This window comes from Chiloscyllium plagiosum, chromosome 15 (genome assembly GCF_004010195.1).
Source record: "Chiloscyllium plagiosum isolate BGI_BamShark_2017 chromosome 15, ASM401019v2, whole genome shotgun sequence".
In the NCBI taxonomy this organism is placed as follows: Eukaryota; Metazoa; Chordata; class Chondrichthyes; order Orectolobiformes; family Hemiscylliidae; genus Chiloscyllium; species Chiloscyllium plagiosum.
Genome location: NC_057724.1, coordinates 7,524,594 through 7,543,835, shown reverse-complemented (window position 1 = coordinate 7,543,835; position 19,242 = coordinate 7,524,594). Strand labels below are relative to the sequence as shown.

At 42.6% G+C, this 19,242-nt stretch overlaps 1 long non-coding RNA gene across 1 annotated transcript; it reads right to left on the bottom strand.

Annotated features, from left to right (window-relative positions):
- Positions 1-809: 809 nt before the first annotated feature.
- On the bottom strand, positions 810-16,917 carry LOC122557469. Its single transcript, XR_006313839.1, has 3 exons — positions 16,760-16,917; positions 8,184-8,288; positions 810-1,001 (listed from the first exon to the last, which is right to left on the bottom strand). It is a non-coding gene; the product is annotated as an uncharacterized LOC122557469 (long non-coding RNA).
- Between the last annotated feature and the right edge of the window lie 2,325 nt (positions 16,918-19,242).

Here is a 19,242-nt window from a genome sequence, read left to right as displayed (position 1 = left end):
TGGTAGTCAGTTTGGCACCACTCTGAAAAATTGAGAGAACTGCCTTTCAGTGGTCAGACAATGTTGTAATTTTGTGAAACAGGGAGAAGCGAACCCATCGGAAGCTGAGGGTAATCTCCACCTGGTTCCTATATAAACTATAATTCTGAAAATAGCGGTGGTGAATATAAGTCTTGGATGGAATTTCCAGTCATGAGACCAAGTTAAAGGGGGATTTTTTTGTTTTGTAGTTTAAATTACTAATAATGACTTAGATCTTCCAGAAAGCAATAAACATTGTGAGACAGCCAGTCCAGTGAAACTTTCCTTGCTTTAATGCTGTTTGTATTTCTTGCTGGACCTTCCGGCCTATCATTTCCAGAAATGCAGAGTGCAGTATCCCTCTCAAAGCTCCATTGCAACGCTGTATCATTGGGAAGAAGTTAGTACTTCCCCCTTTTCATGGCAGCAGCCGCCAAATCATAAGGTTAAAGTTTCCGTAGGAATGGTTGTGAATGAGTGATTGGATGAGTGGTTAGAACAAGTGATTGGGTGGATGGAAGCTCAGAGTCAATGATGCCTGGAGATGGGCTGGAAAACATTGGGTGTTGAAACTTCCAGGTTAATTCCCATAGAAATCAGTACACAGAAACCCTGTGAAAATCCCACACTGTACCTCTGGTCATAGTCTGATGTCCAAACAATTGAATGATAGAAGGATTTGGGTTGTTCTTTAGTCAATGTTACATTTAATTTGTATGCTACAGTGAAAGCATTAAAACATCTCTTGCCAATCACTCACTGGAAATCTAGATATCTTGATGCTTGTTTGATGGTTTCTGTGTGGATTCACAACACTTCATAATCACCAGCTCCAGCAGGAGTACTATTTTGCCATGACAGACTGCTTCTTAATCTCTGTCTTGGTCAGATGCAGTTTTACCTTGCTCTTGGGTGCTATCTGAGTGTCGAGCCACCTCTTCCTATTCGGGCTCTCTCCCAGGCACAATGCATCGGATCATCTGCAAGGAAAGAAAAGACAGAGATCAGCCACTGTTATCCTCCGTGGCCACTGCCTGTTGTTTGGAATCATCAGCAGCTCCATATCAGTAGTGGTACATATTCAGCTCTGAGCCACCTGAAGCTCAGCAAGTATTCTAGCGATGCAGTCTTCCAGAGAATGTCCAGGGTAGCATGTTCGCTGGGATTCCCAGTACATTTACTTTCCAACATCTCAATGCACACTCCAGGGACAGCCACTGCCTTTACTCTTCATTCACGGAAATTGGCATTAACAGAACACTAGTCTCAAAACATTATTGCAGCCAATCTCAGATTAACTCAAAAGACACTTCAGCACTTCAGTACTGCACTTTTGGAACTCACTGATACCTTATATTGCAACCTCGGAGGTTGCTCTGCCCATAAGGATGCACACATCTCATGCATGAGAACAGGCTGTGAATCTGATCTGTTAGCCTGCTTTCTTTGCATTCTCTCACTTTGTACTTACTTGGATGCTCACAGCATCTCTGCCTTGACTCTTTTTTTAATGACAATGTCACTTTATTCAAAAGTTCGAGGATCCCAGCATCTCTGAGTTGACTTGATTCTGAGTGCAGATTAAAAGGAAGGCAGCTTCTCATGGTTGATGGCACTGAACAGTCAAAGTGGTGGACATCAACGTCACACCACAGCAGTTTCTGCAGCTAACAGACTTGTTTCAAACATATGGCCATGTCTGAAAGTCTAAGAGAAGTAGCCCTTCATCAAGTGAAGGGGACTGTGGTTCATTAGTGGTTTCCACCACACTCTTGTCAAGGGTATCGCCCAATTTCAGTTCAGGGGCTTGGACAAAGTCGGTGTGTCCCCTGGTGTACACAATGTCCAGGGATCCATGTCTTGCAGTCTGGGGAATTAGGCACCAGCCAGTCCTGCAGGCCAAGACTGACAGGTGCAGGAATTATAGGTAAATCTAACAGGGTGCTGCGGGATATTATTCTGGACCATGCTCCATCAGGCTTGCCTTCACAGGTCAGTCTGGAGTGGGGGAGTCACAGTTAGTCATTGGGGTTTGAGCAGAAAACATCAAGAGGAGTTAGCGGGGCAGTCCATGCAATGGAAAACGGGAAACTGGATTATGTGGTTGGATTTCATTGTGCTGTGACACAGAGGGGATACAAATGTAAAGGGGGACAGTCCAAGCACAAGGGTGAGATATGATTCTGCAAAATAGGGCACGGATGACTACAGGAGGGGGCTGGGTTTACAATATATGATGACCCTGCTCCAATATGATGGTGGGAACAGTCGACAGAAAAGGTGGGCAGTAGGCCAGGGTCTGAGAGGGAAAATAGGGAAATACTCATCGTCACATAAAACAGATGAGAATGTGGGAAGCGTAAAAGAGACCCTGCCATCTTTGACAAAATTTCAACTGTGCAATATAGGTGAAAAGTGGCTGCCAGTAAACTCTTGGTGGATTAAGTCTGTTTGTTTTCATTTGGGTGGGAAGGGGAAGTGGGGAGCAGTTGGATATGTGAGCAATATGAGGCTCTTTGAGGGAAATTGCATGAGTCAGGCATACATAACCTCAATGATATCAAACATCTGTCATGCAATTACTCCTCATGTGCAGCTGACGCATTGCCAACAATGCCATGTGAGATGTCATGTTGTGATGATATATTATAAAGTGGTTGAATTATTTAATGGAAAAGGTTTCCACTCACTCAATCAATCAATGTCCAACTCACTTAGGAACATCCGAAAGTTTCCACAATGTCTGTTCTCTTGATAGCTCACAATCCTGCCACATTTGAAGGACCAAATGCCATACAAGGATTGTTCTTGCCAGACAAAGGCTTCTCTCTCTGAACATGGCTGAGGACTCCTTTTAGAGAATCCCCTGACTGGGGGCAGAACACAGATGAAAGCCTGTCCCATTAGGACCATTGTGGAACAGACAATGGAGTGTCACATAGTGAAGTTCTAATGCTTAGGTTACAGTGGATGGGCTTAAAGTACATTCCAGATAGAGTGTGCCATAATCTTCGCATAATGTGCCCTGCACAACTGGGGCAGGCAAAGATGGTTTATGACAGACACTGAGGAACTGGGAGAGTGGTGTCAGTCTTCTGATTTGGAAGGGGAGGACACTGACTGGAAGGAGCGTCACTTTCAGCATGTTAGAAATGTGCAGCATCAGAAACAACGGCCAGATTGGAATTAACCTAAATCTACTTCCAAGAGATCTGAGTTAGGGGAAGATATCATTCAATCAATTTACATTGCTCCCAGTTTCAAGAATAAGAATGTGTTATGTTCTGGTGAGCTAAAGGAAGAGTAATAGCCATTCAGACAAAGTTACAACTGTTATGATGTTGGACTGGAATCTTGAAGTATTTATAGATATTTTTAGACTTAATTCCAATATATTTTTTTTGAAGGACTGCTACAGAGAAACTGCAGGCGTAAATTCAGTGAGCATCTGGCAAAGTCCTATGTGAAACCCATAGAATACTGCACGTGTATGTGATCATGAAAACTCCAAAAAGAAACAGAATTAATAAGAGATAGCAAACGCAACTGATTATCCCTCCCCTTGGAACTGGAAACTTCCGTTTGCAGACATGTCTATTTTACCCTCCAGAAATACACATGGGCAGGAGTTAAATAACCAGTTTCAACTCTGCTGGAGTGGATTAATGGGACTAAATGCTGTTCTGTAAAACAACCGGATTTTGAGTGTAAACGTGCTGGGACAGTCACAGTCAGAGAACTATTCCCTTGCGACTGTATTGCAAAAAGACTCTCTCTAACTCTGAGCGGTGTCAGCAAGTCAGAAAGGAAGCAGAACCACAAAGCACTTTCTCTCATCCTGAATGCTGGAATTCAATTACGGTCGAAAGGCATTAGAATGAAAGAACTGCACTCTGTTTGCAAAACTAAGGATTACAAAGCCAACCTACCAACGTCATCATTACCTTCACTGTAATGACAACAAAACTGAAGACTGATCCATATAAATTTTATTTTAACTTTTTTTTGGCATCACCTCTTATTTGGAATCAGTGTTGAAGTGAAATTTCTTCACCTGTGGAGTAATTACTCTCTCTTTTTGTTAATTCAAGAAAACCTGGTTAAATTGGCTCCTTTTAAAACATTAATTCATTTGGATCTGGGAAAAGTTATGCACAAGAGAAGAGATCCTTTCTAAGTTACCCTTGTTGCTACCAACTGAGAGGGTGGGTGACTGAAGACTGGGAACCAGTTCATCCCTCCTCACCCCAGTTTAATGAGTTGGGGTACACCACTCTGGAACTAAAACCAATTGGGGAAACTCGACAAGGATCTTGTCTTAACAAGTTTGCATCCTTTTGAACTCACGGATTAAATAAAATAATTTGAGTGGGAAAATTTTCACTTTAAAGCTAACTTCAAAAGGGAAAAAAGTTGTAAGACATTTTCTTAAATTTCTAGGAGAAATGCTATCGTGACCGGTCCTCGAATAGGGATACTTTTATTTTTAAATAAAATGTATCATTTAAAAGGTGAACTGCTGTAGAAAAACAACTGATTTAAATCCACTAACTGTCTGGCAAAGTCTAGTGTGAAGCCAATGGAATGTTGTGTAGCAGCCTCACAGCTGCTAAAACACAGTTAGATTGCCAACTTGGTCAAACAGCAAGGGATGCTGGGTATGGGACTCGTTGGCCAAGTCAAGCTCTGCAAATTGTAAACCCAGAAACTAGACACTGTGCAAACACAGCAGCCAGGTGCTAATGACATTAATATAGTGTAAAATGACACATTTCATCAACAGTTTAATCAAACAAATGAGGAATGTATATTTTCAAACAAAAACCAGCCAGAAAGGCACCCAGGGCCTGCCATATAAAGAAACAAACATTAACAAGTCATCCAAATGATTGACAAGTTTCGAACAATTAAGAAAGTCTCCCTGATTGACTAGTACTATAAAAAGTTCCAGAGAACTATCCAAAAATGAGAGATAGAGAGAGGGAACAATGTCTTCATGATCCAACTACAGTTACAAGAGGCTTTGGGAAGTGACTATGGAGATCGGGCAAGATTAATAATAGCATTCTTAGTATTCTAGTCTTACTGTTACTTGTTCCTTAATATAGTTGTGATAGTTTGCATTGGTACCAACTTGTGTCTGTAGTGATTTGACCATTCCAGTATGTGGGAGACCTGGGTAAATTCATTTATAACCTATTGGTCAATGTGTCTGTCAAATTCTGAAGGGCTTGAACAACAGATGCAAATGCAAGATAACCACACAATTTCAAACAGGGAGCAATTTAACAAGAAGAGATAAGGAAGACGAGCCTGAACTATCTCTCCCCTCTCAGCAGGAAGCCCCCTACTGTCTGTTTTTACTCTCCAGGGATGCACAAGGGCCTGAGGTTAAAAAACTAGTTTCAAATCCACTGAAGCAGATTAGCAGGTCTGAATGAGCCTGATGTATTCTGGAAAATACAGTCAGCTGATCTAGTTGTTATTCTTTCAATGAATGAATTTGCTCACGCTCAAGTGATCTGTTGTAGTGAATGAAGTTAAAAATCACACAACACCAGGTTACAGTCCAACAGGTTTATTTGGAAACACTAGCTTTCGGAGCACTGCTCCTTTATCATGTGGTTATGGAATATATCCCACAACCACGTGATGAAGGAGCAGCGCTCCAAAAGCTTGCGCTTCCAAATAAACCTGTTGGATTACAACCTGGTGTTGTGTGATTTTACCTTTGTACACCCCAGTCCAACACCGGCGCTTCCAAATAATGAATGAAGGATGAGTCCTATCCAGCGCTGCAAAGGCAGAGGCTGCAACCTAGGTCTCTATTCCCACAACAAAGCAGGAAATCATGAGATTCCTGGGAATATATAGGTTCTACCAAAAGTTCATCCCAAACATCAGTACAGTAGCTGTCAGACCTACTGAAGAAAAAAGCAAAGGTGAGATGGACTGAGAAACGACGAACCGCTTTTGAAAAGCTGATCACCAATTTATAAGTGAGCCTGTGCTTGCTACTTCAAACTTTAAACAAGCATTTGCAAAAGTTATCGATATGAGTGACAACGGATTCCACCTCAGGAAGGTGAATCTGCAATAAGAAGACCAACTGGATATTTCTTCAAAAATGATAAAACAGACATCAGAGATGATACTCCACAATAGAGAAGGAAATGCTCTCTCTATCATTGACTTTGAGATATGCATCTGGAGTGGATACAGTGATCACAGCCCAAACTAACTTCAACCTGTCAACTTTTGTGGAAAGGGTTGTGGAAAGAATGCCAGTTTATTTCATTGGAGCTTCTTTGTTCAATCATACCAAACAAAATCCACCCACATTGCCGGGAAATCAAACGTGATGCAGCTGACCTGTCCAAAATTTAGTCAAGCCAAAACCAAAAAGATAACTGACCAAAGCTAGACAAATGAACGTTTGTCTGAGTTGTTTTATTTTTAATTGTTTAAAAAAAAAACTCCTTTGTACTGAAATGAGAAAGGATCTCATTTTATTGGGGGAAAATAAATTTGTCACAGAGGACCATAGGGCTGCTCTCTCATTAGAGAGAGATGACTGATGGTGGTTTAACCTGAGGGTCATCACACCTCAGGCAAGGGACAAGGGTATGAAGGTGACAGCTTCAAGGTAACCTCAGCTGGGAAGTATTACAATGATATGTCAAAATCTAAAGCTTCTATAAATGTTTTGTAATTTTAATCATAAAATGTGTTTGGAAGGACTATACCACCTGTATTATTTTGGAAGACTGCTACAGAAAACCTACAGATTTAAATTCACTTCTGGCAAAGTCTTGTGTGAAGCCAATGGAATGTTGCCCATGTAATTTGTTAGAGAAACTTCAAACAGGGGGATAATTAATGAGGAGATACTGAGGATTATCACTCGGTAATAATCACTCCCCTCTGAGCACAAAGCAATCTATTACAGACATGTCTATTTTACTCTCCAGAAATATGCAAGGGCCTGAGTTAAAAAGCTAGTTTAAACTCTACTGGACTGCACTGGTGAAACTGAACATTTTCATGTGTGTCTGCTGGGTTTGAAGGTTAACATGCTGTGAAGTTCATAGTCAAAGAACTATCCCCTAGTTACCTCTGACTTGCAGGTAATGACCATCTCCTACTAATGAACATCTCCAAAGGAACTAGAACAAACCACTCTCTATCACACTGAATTCTGAAATTCAATCATGATCAAAACGTGCCAGCACTACGGAATCTCAAATGATTTGCAAAACTAAGGATCACGAAGCTGTAATGAATTTGGAAATCTTTCCTGGAATCTGATCGTAATATAATACTATGTGGAGTGAAGGAAGGTTTGTTTCAGGGCTTAATTTATGAACATGGATCAGAGAACTGAGTACAACTATGAACAATTCAGTTTCAGAGGGATCCTGGTGCAGATCCTTTTGATGCTTCTATATACTTTCAGCCTTCACCATCAGCAGATTTGCATATCCTGCTGAATGAGCACATGTGCATTTCACTCCAACTTCCAAAGTTAGAGGTTGCAATTATAGCAGCTTTCCCCCTCCTACGAGGCAGCATCTCAATCAACAATCCTTGAATTACTGTGTACTCCCTTGTAGAACTCAGTTAGAATGAATCTTTGTCTTCAGAAGTGTGTGCTCAGAATGATTATGTAGTCACATGTAAAAATTGGCCATAACTGTAGAGCATGATGGAAGCAATGACCTATTACAAGTTGCTCAGAATAACTTTGGCTTCAGGCCAAAGCCTTTTCATGCCTGAAACTTTGGCTTCAGGCATGAAAAGGCTGCTTAATACTGACATGGCTATCATATAACCTGGTCCAACAGCTATCGTTGCGGTTGATCAGGCATGCGACAATTCAAAATGCAAAAATACTTACAGATGTGAAATTTATTTTCAATGATGTGTCAACCATGCTAACTATGTTCCCTTAATGCATTTCCTCCACCACCACCCCCCCTGCCACCCCCCACCCCTCTTGCCCTCCCACTATGTCTTGGTGTCACCTTGGGGTCTGCAGCTGAGATGGAGGGAGCCTGCATTGAAGTGCACTCTGGAAGATTTGGATGGATGACCACGGTGTATTTGTAGCTAGAGAGCTCAGATATGCTGAGAGTGTCCTAGCCAGGGTCAGGTTCACCTACCTCGGCTAGTGATTTCAGGCAAGGTTATGGTGAACGGATCTGCAGTGTCCTGAAAGGAGACTTCTTTGTGGCTACAGTGCCACCTCGATACCTGGAGCAACCATCCTGCCAATGTGAGAGGAAAGATCACTGTAAGTGAAGTCAAGGTCTCTTACCTCCCTCCTGTCAAAAGTGCTGAAGTGTTCGAGTGCAGGTCTGCAAGCATTTCCAGCAGCCACTGAGCACTTTACTGTAACAAAAATAGAAAGGGCTGGAGAAACTCATCTTTGGAGAGAGAAACAGAGTTAATATTTTGAACCCAGTGACCCTTCATCAATATTTTGCTATTCCTAGCTCTCCATGATTGTTCTTAACCTGCCCATCTCGGCAGCCAAATGCACACACATTGAAACCAGGGAGTACTGCTAATTCTTCACTTCAATTTATTACATCCCTGACAACTTGCCGGTTGTTCCTATGACTGTCTGTGCATTCTCACTAAGTTATTAATAACTGACCCCATGGAGGGGTTAGCACCTGCCAGGTACTGAGTATGTGCTTCGGAATCTAAAGGAGATCGAGAACTGACCAAGGGGAAATCTCTGAGCTGCTGGAAGGAGGAGCCACAGCCTTGTTCTCTGAGGGATGTGTGTCTTCTTCCTCAGAAGTGGAGGAGGTGCTGGTGAAGTGAGAGGTTGACCTCTTTGCTGTGTGCCATTGGTGCCTGCATCAGAAATGGCACATGAAGTGTAGAAGTTATCTTAAGAATGAGTCAGAGTGGTGGGAATGAAAGAGCATGCAGCACAGCACAATGAAGTTTACTTGGCTGCCTTAACATCCCCATACACATGAGCAGCTATGGTCCTCTCACTGAGCGTAAGGACAAGAGTGTCAGATACCTCGCTGCCCATCTCTGGGACCTGCTGTGTGACAATATATTTCACAGTGAAACGAAAAAGGAGATTGAGTGAGATAAAGCTGAGCGGAAGAGCTGTCTGTCATGGTGCTGGAGCATGAAAGCGGGTGCTGAGATGTCCCCATGGGGAGAAGGCAGTGTGAAGGGCAGGAAGGGTTGGTTGTTTGGGAGGATGACATGACTGAGAACTGTTGAATGGAGATGCTGCATCCAGTAGTGGGAATCCACTAGCTTTGGTGATGTTACAGTGCAGTGACAAGAGTTTGAGTGAAGGTGAGGATGTAAGAGAGAGCATTGTGGCATTTTATTCCTGCCGAGCTCAGGGGACAATTAACTATCTGACAGCTGCATGTTTCTTTTCACCCTGGAGACTACATTGACTCAGGTGGCTATCCACAGGCTGGCTTTGTCTGGTGACACAGCCTCCTTGGTCAGCCTGGAGCAAAGTGTGCTCACCTTCTGGATTTGGATTGACCTAATATGCAGTCAATGGCAATCCTTCAAAAAAAATGCAACAGAGCAGAGCTATGCACTTTACTAAGTACCCTCTTTATTTGTTCAAGTGTACACCAAGCTCTTTGTTAGAAATAATTACTTTAAATTAATTCACAGGATGTAGACATCATTGGCTAAGCCAGCAGTTATTGCTCATTCCAAATTATAATGGACAATGTAGTGGTGAGCCCATGGGGGGACATCTTATTATCCGGATAATGATCTGATCTCGGTGAAGGTGTAATGAGGTCAGGATCTGAACAGGTCTGGCGGAATCTAAACTGGTGTCAATCTGCAGGTTATTACAGAGTTGAAGAGTGTGGTGCTGGAAAAGGAGGTTCAGGAGAATTGACGGTTCGAGCATAAGACCGGCTGTGCTTTTCCAGCTCCACACTCTTTGACTCTGATCACCAGCATCTGCAGTCCTCACTTTCTCCTCGGTTATTACAGAGCAAGTGTTATCAAATTCTTCCATGAATTTGCTGATGATTGAGAGTAGACTGATAAGGTTGTATTTGGCCAGGTTTGATTTGTTCTTACTTTTGTCTTCAGGACATAACTGGGCAATTTTCCTTAGCATCAGGTAGATGCCAGTATTGAAGCTATATTTGGAACAGCTTGATAACCAGTGTGCCAAATTTTGGAACACAAGTCTTTGGTACTATTGCTTTGGTACTGTTGTCAGAGCTCTTATCCATTATTCAGTGCCTCCAATCATTTCTTGATATCACATGAAATTAACTGAATTAGCTAACAACCGGCATCCGTGAAGCTAGGGATGCGTCAAGATGGATAATCCACACAGCACTTCTGATTGAAGGTAATTGCAAATGCTTTAGCCATCTGTTTTGCACTGTTATGTTGGGGATCCCCATCATTAAGGATGATAAATTTGTGGAGCCTCAATCTTGTTGGTTGGTTAATTATCAAGTTCACTTAAGTTCCACTAATAATATAACCTGGTCAAATCTTTTTGCATTTGTGCTACATTCACCTTGATTTCCTTCACTATTTTTAGCCTTATATTTTTTGCTTATTAATGAGCAAGTGGCTTACATCTTACTTACAGAGGAACCTTGATTATTCGAAGGATTTGGACAGGGAGTACTTTGCTTGGTTAATTGAATTCCAGACAATCGAATGCCGGCTAACATTGTTTAGCCTAGCATCGGGACCTTGCAATCTTGCTGGATAATCTGATATTCGGATAATCGAATGCCGAATAATCAAGGTTCCTCTATATACCATTAAACTTAGGATTATTCTGTCTATTTCATCTCAAAATTAGAATTAGAATTGGGTTTATTGTCACGTACTCACATGAGTGCAGTGAAAAGTTAACTAAGTTGCCACTTATGGTGCCATCTTAAATTCTTAGGAATAAATTAACTTGAACTGAATGCAGTGAGCAATTAAAGCTGTTTTCAAAGATAAAATAGTCATGACTGGATCATGAGCCAGTGACCAAGCCGTCTTGGGTTTATGCCATTACATAACAACATAAGATGTAGAAGCAGAATTAGGCCATTCAATCTATTGAGCCTGCTCTGTCATTCAATGCAACGCCTAGTTCTAAGATTATGCCCACTGGTCCTAGACTCTCCCACAGGGGAAACAATCTCTCCACATCGACCCTGTCAAGTATCCTAAGAATTCTGTAAGTTTCAATAAGGTTATCTCTCAATTTCCTACATTCCAATAAGTACAGGCCTAATCTACTCAACCTCTCCTCATCAGACAGTACTTCTATTCCCAGAGTCAACTACTGAACCTTCTTTGCACCACCTCTAACACTAGCCTATCTTTCCTTAGGTAATCGGCCCAAAACTATCACCATTTTTCCAGCTTTCATCTGATGAGTGCCTTTTATAGTTTTAGCAACACCTCCTTACTTTTATATTCAATTCCTTTTCAAAATAAAAGTCAACATTCCATTTGCCTTTCCTATTCCCTGGTGAACTTGATGCTTGCTTTTTGCCATACATGGATGGGGAGTACCAAATCCCTCTGTTCCATGGCACCCTGCAGTCCTTCTCCATTTAAACAATACTCAGTCCTCTATTCTTCCTGCACACTCATTGTGTGCTTGCCCTCCCACCTATTTTTGTATCATCTGCAAACTTGGCTATAGTACATTTACTTTCCTTATCCACGTGAGTAACTTATGTTGTAAATTATTATGGCTTCTCTAGTTAAGGTTGCAATCCTCAAAATTACCCCCTTATCCCAATTTCTATTGGTTAGTCAGTCCTTTATCCTTAATATTTCCAACAGTACAGGCTCTTAACTTACTGACATCCTAATTTGCTAGATAGTATTCTGTTATTTTTATCCAGGAACTTGTATTTTCATTTTCAATAAAGAAAAGATTAGCATTACTTTTTTCTGCAAACTTGAAGCTAACTTCAATCATTGCAATAAGCAGATTTTTTTTAAAAAGCATGCAAACAAGTGGCTCAGTGGTTAACACTGCTGCCTCACAGCGCTAGGGACCCAGGTTCAACTCCAGCAGTGGGTGACTGTCTGTGTGGAGTTTGCACATTCTCCCCGTGTCTGTGTGGGTTTCCTCCAGGTGCTCCAGTTTCCTCCCACAGTCCAAAGATATGCAGGCCAGGTGAATTGGCCATGCTAAATTGCCCGTAGTGTTAGGTGCATCCGTCAGAGTAAAATGGGTCTGGGTGGGTTACTCTTTGGAGGGTGAGTGTGGACTGGTTGGGCCAAAGGGCCTGTTTCCACACTGTAAGGAATCTAATCTAATCTTAAGCGTGAATTTGCAGTGTATAGATAAAGTATTCACTTATCAGTAGGCTTCTACAAGAGTTGAACGGTCGCACTTCACGGAAATAGCTTTGATCTTTGATAAGAACAGCGTTAAGATGCCAAGAATATATTGAAAACTTATTCTGAAGGCAAATCACCAGGCACCAGGACTTTTTGCCTTCACCACTGAAAGATTCAATATCCACCAACAACAAAGCTTTACAGAGCTGTCCTGTTCGAAAGGTTTGTGTCAAATGTTATTGTTTACACAACACTCAATATAATTTATATGAAAATAGTCATGTCTCAAAATCAGGTATTTCCTGGCATGTCTCATCTTGGAGTGCTCTAATAATGGTGTGAGATAGATATAAAAATCACTCAATCTAACACCACAGCTCTGTGCTTGCCTGAAACCTGAGGTCAACTGAAGGACAGTTGCAGCTCTTTATATCTTCATCTCTCAAAGCCAGAAAAAAACTACACAAAAGAGCATTATTCTTATTATCTTGAATATCATCTGATCCAAGTGTTTTAAAACATTAAAAAGAGGAAGCTGTAAGTCTCATCCTCTGAGTCCTGCAATAACAATAAATTTTGGAGAACCATCAAAGCTTTCAAGAATGAAGTCGATGTATATTATTTCAGATCAGGTTATCAAGGGATACGTACGTGCACAAGGCTGGAATATGGAGTTTAGGTACAGAGTGGCTGTGATCTAATTGAAGCCCAATGCAGGTTCAAGGGACTGAAAGAAATACTCCTGTTGGAGGCCCAATTAAGACATGACATTTTCCTGATTTTCGATATATTTGTGAGATCTTGCTGTGCAGAGTTTGGTGACTACTGTTAAAAGCACTTTTTTGACTGTGAGATTCTTCTCAATCCAGAGGTTGAAAAGTGTACGATATAAATGAGAGTTTGTTTTCGTATATATATTGCAACCAAAGTCTTGGAAGCACTGCTATTGGCTCAAAATTTAACATATTTTAAAATTTATTCATGGAATGTGGGCATCACTGGCAAAATCAGCATTTGCTGTCCATTTCTTGAGAAGGTTGTGGTTAGCTGTTGTCTTGAACAGCTACAGTCCACATGGTGTAAGAACACCCACAATACAATGAGGGAGGGTGTGTCAGGAGTTTGACCAAATAACACTGACCCAACAGTGATATATTTCCAATTCATGATCACGTGTCTTGGAAGGAATTCATATGTGGTGTTGATGCTATGTGATTAGGGTTGTTGAAAGTGTTATCATGATTTAATACAGTGCATCATACAGACTGCACACACTGCTGCTACTGTGCATCAAATCATAAAGGAAGTGCATGCTGAAGATGGTGCTAATCAAGTGGGCTGTTTTGACATGGATGGTGTTGAGTTTCCTGAGTGTTGATGGAGCTGCACTCATCCAGGCAGAAAAGAGGTAGTATTCCAAGAGTCCTGACTTGTGCTATGAAAATTGTAGACAGGAAGTGGGGTAGTAGGAGGTAAGCTATTTGATGCAGTGAGTTTCTGATCTGCTTTTCTAACCACAGTATTTAAGTGGCTCATCCAGTTCAGATTCTGATCAATGGTAAGCCCTAGTATATTGACAATGGAGATCTAGCAAAGATTTGACAAATGTTTCCAAAAATGTTGCTTTTGTCCACAATTGGTATATTGTGTCTAATGCTGTACTCCACACTTAATAGAAAGAACATGCATTATCACCTGATGAAGGAACGTTGCTCCGAAAGCTAGTGTGCTTCCAATTAAACCTGTTGGACTATACCCTGGTGTTGTGTGATTTTTAACTAAGAACATGCAAGTATTTGACATGTTGCAGGTAAAGACTTACAAGAATGCTTCAAGATGACAATCTATCATTACATGGATAGATTGAAGCAGCTCTGGTTTTTCTTTTGGGGAAAGCTTTGGTAGAGATATAAAATCATGAGGTATCTGGACAGAGCAGATAGGAAGTAACTGTTCTCATTGGTAGAACGATCAAAAACCTAACTTCACCAATTTGAAATGTTTGGTTCTAAGAACAAAGTGAGTGAATAGCACTGATAAGACCATAAGGAATAGAAACTGGAGGAGACTGTTCAGCCCCTCAAACCATCTCCACCCTCAATAGTATCATGACTGATCTGACACTCCTCACTCTTTCCACTTTCCCACCCTGGTTGACTCCTCGGCCACCATATCCTCAATAACATTGACAAAGCAGGTTTACAGTTATCTGTTTACAGATATTCGAAAAACAAAGGGAAAGGATCAGTGCTAGGTCCACTACTTTTTGTCATTTAGATAAATGATTCGGATATGAACATAGGAGAAATAGTTAGTAGGTTTGCAGATGACATCAAAATCAGATGGGCTAATGGGCTGAGTAGCAGATGGAGTTTAATTTAGATAAATGCAAGGTGCTGCATTTTGGGAAAGCAAATCTTAGCAGACCTTATATACTCAATGGTAAGGTACTAGGGAGTGTTTCTGAACAAAGAGACCTTCGAGTGCAGGTTCTTAGCTCCTTGAAAGTAGAGTCACAGGTAGATAGGATAGTCAAGAAAGCATTTGGTATGCTTTTCTTTATTGGTCAGAGCATGGAGTACAGGAGTTGAGAGGTTACGTTGCAGCTGTTGAGTAGTATCATAGAGGTTTATAAAATCACATGGGGCATGGATAGCATAAATAGACAAAGTCTTTTCCCTCCAGGGTTGGGTCCAGAACTAGGAGCCATAGGTTTAGGGTGAAAGGGGAAAGATATAAAAGGGACCTAAAGGGGCAACTTTTTCACACCAAGGGTGAGAGTGTATGGAATGAGCTGCCAGAGGAAGTGGTGGAGCTGGTATAATTGCAACATTTAAAAGACATCTGGATGGGAATATGAATAGGAGTGGTTTAAGAGGGATATGAGCCAACTGCTGGCAAATGGAACTAGATTAGGTTGGGCTATCTGTTCGGCACAGACGAGTTGGACTGAACAGTCTGGTTCTGTGTTGTACATCTCTTTAACTTTAAGAGTTGGGAAGTGGGGCTAGTCTACAAAATCCTGCAGATACCTGGCACAGACAAAATGGGACAAATGGCCTCCTTTACGCTGTAAATATTCATGATTGAACCATACTTGATTTGAGAATTTATCCACCTCACAAAGACCAGAGATCGAGCAACCAGGTGCTGATCAGTGATGTTGGGGCATATAGGAACATAAACAGGCCATTCAGCTCCTCAATTCTGTTCCACCATTGAGCTCATAGCTGATAAGTGGTTTAACTACAGATGCCTTTGGCAATATCCCTTAATACATTTGCTTAACAAAAAACTGAATCCTAATGAGGGGCCCTGCCCAAAAGATCACCTGTCCTGCTCATCAGTTGCTGCGTGAACTGCTGTTCTTTTTCCAGCACCACACTCACTACTTTTGACTTCCCAGCATCTGCAGGCCTCACTATCTCCTAGTTAGGGAAAAGAAAACCCCATCAATTTAAAAACACTTGATCTAGCATCCACTACTATCTGTGGAAGAGAGTGCCAAATATCCACCAGCTTTTATTTCAAGGAGCAATTCCTAATATCTGGCCTACTGCGACCACTAGGACTCATAACAGCACACAAACCAACAGCCACTCTCAGACAACAACTCACCAGAACGAAGGACCCAATACCCAGCATAAGCCAAACTAATGTGGTGTACAAAATCCCATGCAAGGACTGCACAAAACACTATATAGGACAAACAGGAAGACAGCTAACGATCCACATCCACGAACATCAACTAGCCACGAAACACCACGACCAGCTATCCCTAGTAGCCACACACACAGACGACAAGCAACATGAATTTGACTGGGACAACACTACCATTATAAGGCAAGCAAAACAAAGAACAGCCAGGGAATTCCTAGAAGGATGGCACTCATCCACAAACTCCATCAACAAACACATCGACCTGGACCCAATATACCGGCCACTACAGCAGACAGCTGAAACTGACAACCGGAAACGGCAGGGACAGGCCACTATAAATGCCGGAGGAAACACCACAGAAGCGCTTCACAGGAGGCTCCCAAGCACTGAGGATGTCACCTAGACAGGGGACGAAACGTTTGCAACAAAAACTTCCAGCTCAGCGAACAGAACCACAACAATGAAGCATGCGTGAAATGTCGCTCAGCAAAGCTGGAAGGTCTGCAAATATTTCAGATGATCCATAAACATCTCACAAATACCAAGATAATACAAACTTTTCACTGTGCTTCGGTACACGCGACAATAAACTCATCATTTGCCGTGGCCTCCACCCCAACAGACTTGAACGTAATACGTAAGTTCTGAGCTTCTAGAGGTAGAAACCGATGCTATTCCTGTTTTATCCATAAAAAATCTGCACACTCATCAATACTATGGCCACATAGCCCATGTGAAAGCCTACATCTGTACCAGGCCACCATTCAGTTTCGGATATGAATCACTTGATTGTGCAGCGAAAGCACGTTCATTGATCCTGCTCAACTCCCCCAGCACAACGTTAGCACAGCTGAGGAAAGGTTGCAAGGCCACTTCACTGCCCTGAACTGGGATGGGGTGAAGCAGAGCAGGAAACCAGCCCAAGGAAGGCACAAGGGAGTCGGCGAGACCCCGACTTTTATAGTGTGACGTCACAGCGGGTAAGGCATGTGTCCTGAGAACCAACCAATGCGAACTGCGATGGGCGGGGTCACCATGCGAACCAGCCAATGCGAGTTGTGAGGGCGCGGCCTTATGTGCCCATGCAGGCCCCCGGAGTAACCAATAAGAATGCCTGAAGGTGGGAACCCTCGCTCCAGGATGACCAATGTGTGTGCCGGGGCGGGGCCACTTCCGACGAATAACCGTGGGGAACGGTTGGAGGGAGGGGACACTCGCTGGATGGCCAATGGGAATGCCAGGGGCGGGGACAGCATCCCAAATGGCCAATGGAAGTGTCGGGGGCGGGTGCACCCGGCGGAAGGCCAATGGGCGTGTTGGGGGCGGGACCTCGCTGCGGAATGACCAATGGGGGCGTCAAAGGCGGGACCCGCTCGCCCGTAGTGGCCCATGAGGGGTCAGTGGGCGCGGCCTCAGCGCGGTGTGGCCAATGGAGTGTCGGGGGCGTGGTCGCGTGCGGATAATTCGGGCGGTCCGGGTTGTACTGGGCGGCGGGGGAAGGAACGGGCAGGCGGTGTCAGGACGACGGCCGGGTCTCAGTGAGGTAAAGAAATGGCCGATGGCGGGGGTAGTCGGGCCGGGATCTCTGTGACACGACGGCGGTTGGGCTTCCTAGTAGAGGAGAGTCCGAGTTAGACTCGGGGAAGGAGGGAGACAGGCTGAGGCTGAGCTTCCCCCTGCTCTCTATGGAAGGGGGGGGGAGCGCTGAGAGAGTCAGAGTGGGGCCCCGGCCTCAGTGATCGGCTTCCCTCGAACTTCCACTCGTTCACAACTTGCTCTGTTGCCCTCAGGGGGTTTATGGGAAGCCGGGTCCGCTCGATATTTCAATCCGACATTGCGATTATACCTTCCTTCTTTCACAGCACTCATAACGGAGATCACCTATGTAAACATGTCACGCTGCAGTTACACCCTGCTTCCAGCGGTGGCATGACTGAGTTCCTCCCAGTGGCAGTATGGAGTGAGCCTGGACATTTCCTTGGTGCATTGATCACACCAGGCGCTGATGTGTTTTCTCAATGTGTTTTTGTCGGTGACAAGGATTGTCCTGTCATCTTCTGCGGAGTTGAAACTACCTGAGGATGCAAGTTGTCCCTGAGATGGTGTCTGGGAACTGTCCTGAACATTGTGCATGCAGTGGGGTAGTTAGCATAGTGATGCAAATGAGAGACAAATATGAATAAAAATAATGGACTCACCTTGTCCTTGCAACATTTCACGAGTTAAGCAAGCCAATTGAGGATGTTTTGAAGGGCTGTAATTTTATTTATTTATTGTCCATGTTGCATTTTTGTTAAGATTGTCAGTGGATTGTCATGCAACTCACTGTTGACTTGAGAAGGTGTGCAACAACACAAGACTTGGAACAAGTGGATAAGTGTGAAGTTCAATATGGTGCAGATAAATGTCTAGCTCCTGATTTGAAGGCAAAAGTGAGGACTGCAGATGCTGGAAACCAGAGTTTAGATCAGAGTGGTGCTGGAAAAGCAGAGCAGGTCAGGCAGCATCCGAGGAGCAGGAAAATCGATGTTTCGGGCAAAAGTTGACTACTTAAATTGACCGAACTTATTTAGTTATAAGGATTTCTTCTGCTGTTGGTTATTTGGTGATTCTTGTTTGAAGAGTGGATGATTTTGGAGCACTTTTTTCACTTAATTGTCTATTGTAAAGTAGAAAGGGATTATTTGTATACAAAGAAAAGTACAATATCATTCTGACAGAGTCAAAGTTGTTATGCAATGCAACCCACATGTGCTTTTCATAAATCCAAAAAAATCGCATATCATTGAGGGCAGCTTTTAGGGCCAAACATTTGACATTCTCTTTCCCAGTTCCCTTAATTGATGCACCCAAGTGATATCAAGTCATTGATCACATTGGAATCTCTGGTAGTATAATTCAAGATTTTCTCCAGTTTGTGACTAGATTGCTGTGTTTTTCTTTATTGGTTTTATTTCATTTTTTAAAATTTTGATTCTGGTTTTTTGGGGACTAGCAATATTAAATAATTGGACACTCGACAAGAACAACTTTTGCTTTTGTAGTAACAGTTAGTGTAAGGTAGTGTGAAATCCTGGGCCAAGTATGATACAAAGATAATTTCTCAGTTACGTTCAAGATTTTAAAACTTTGCATTTCGTATAAATAGAAATAACAAATGCAAACATGAAATAAGGAGGCAAACAAAAATCACATTATTGAGACTGCCACCCATTTTGTGCCCCAATT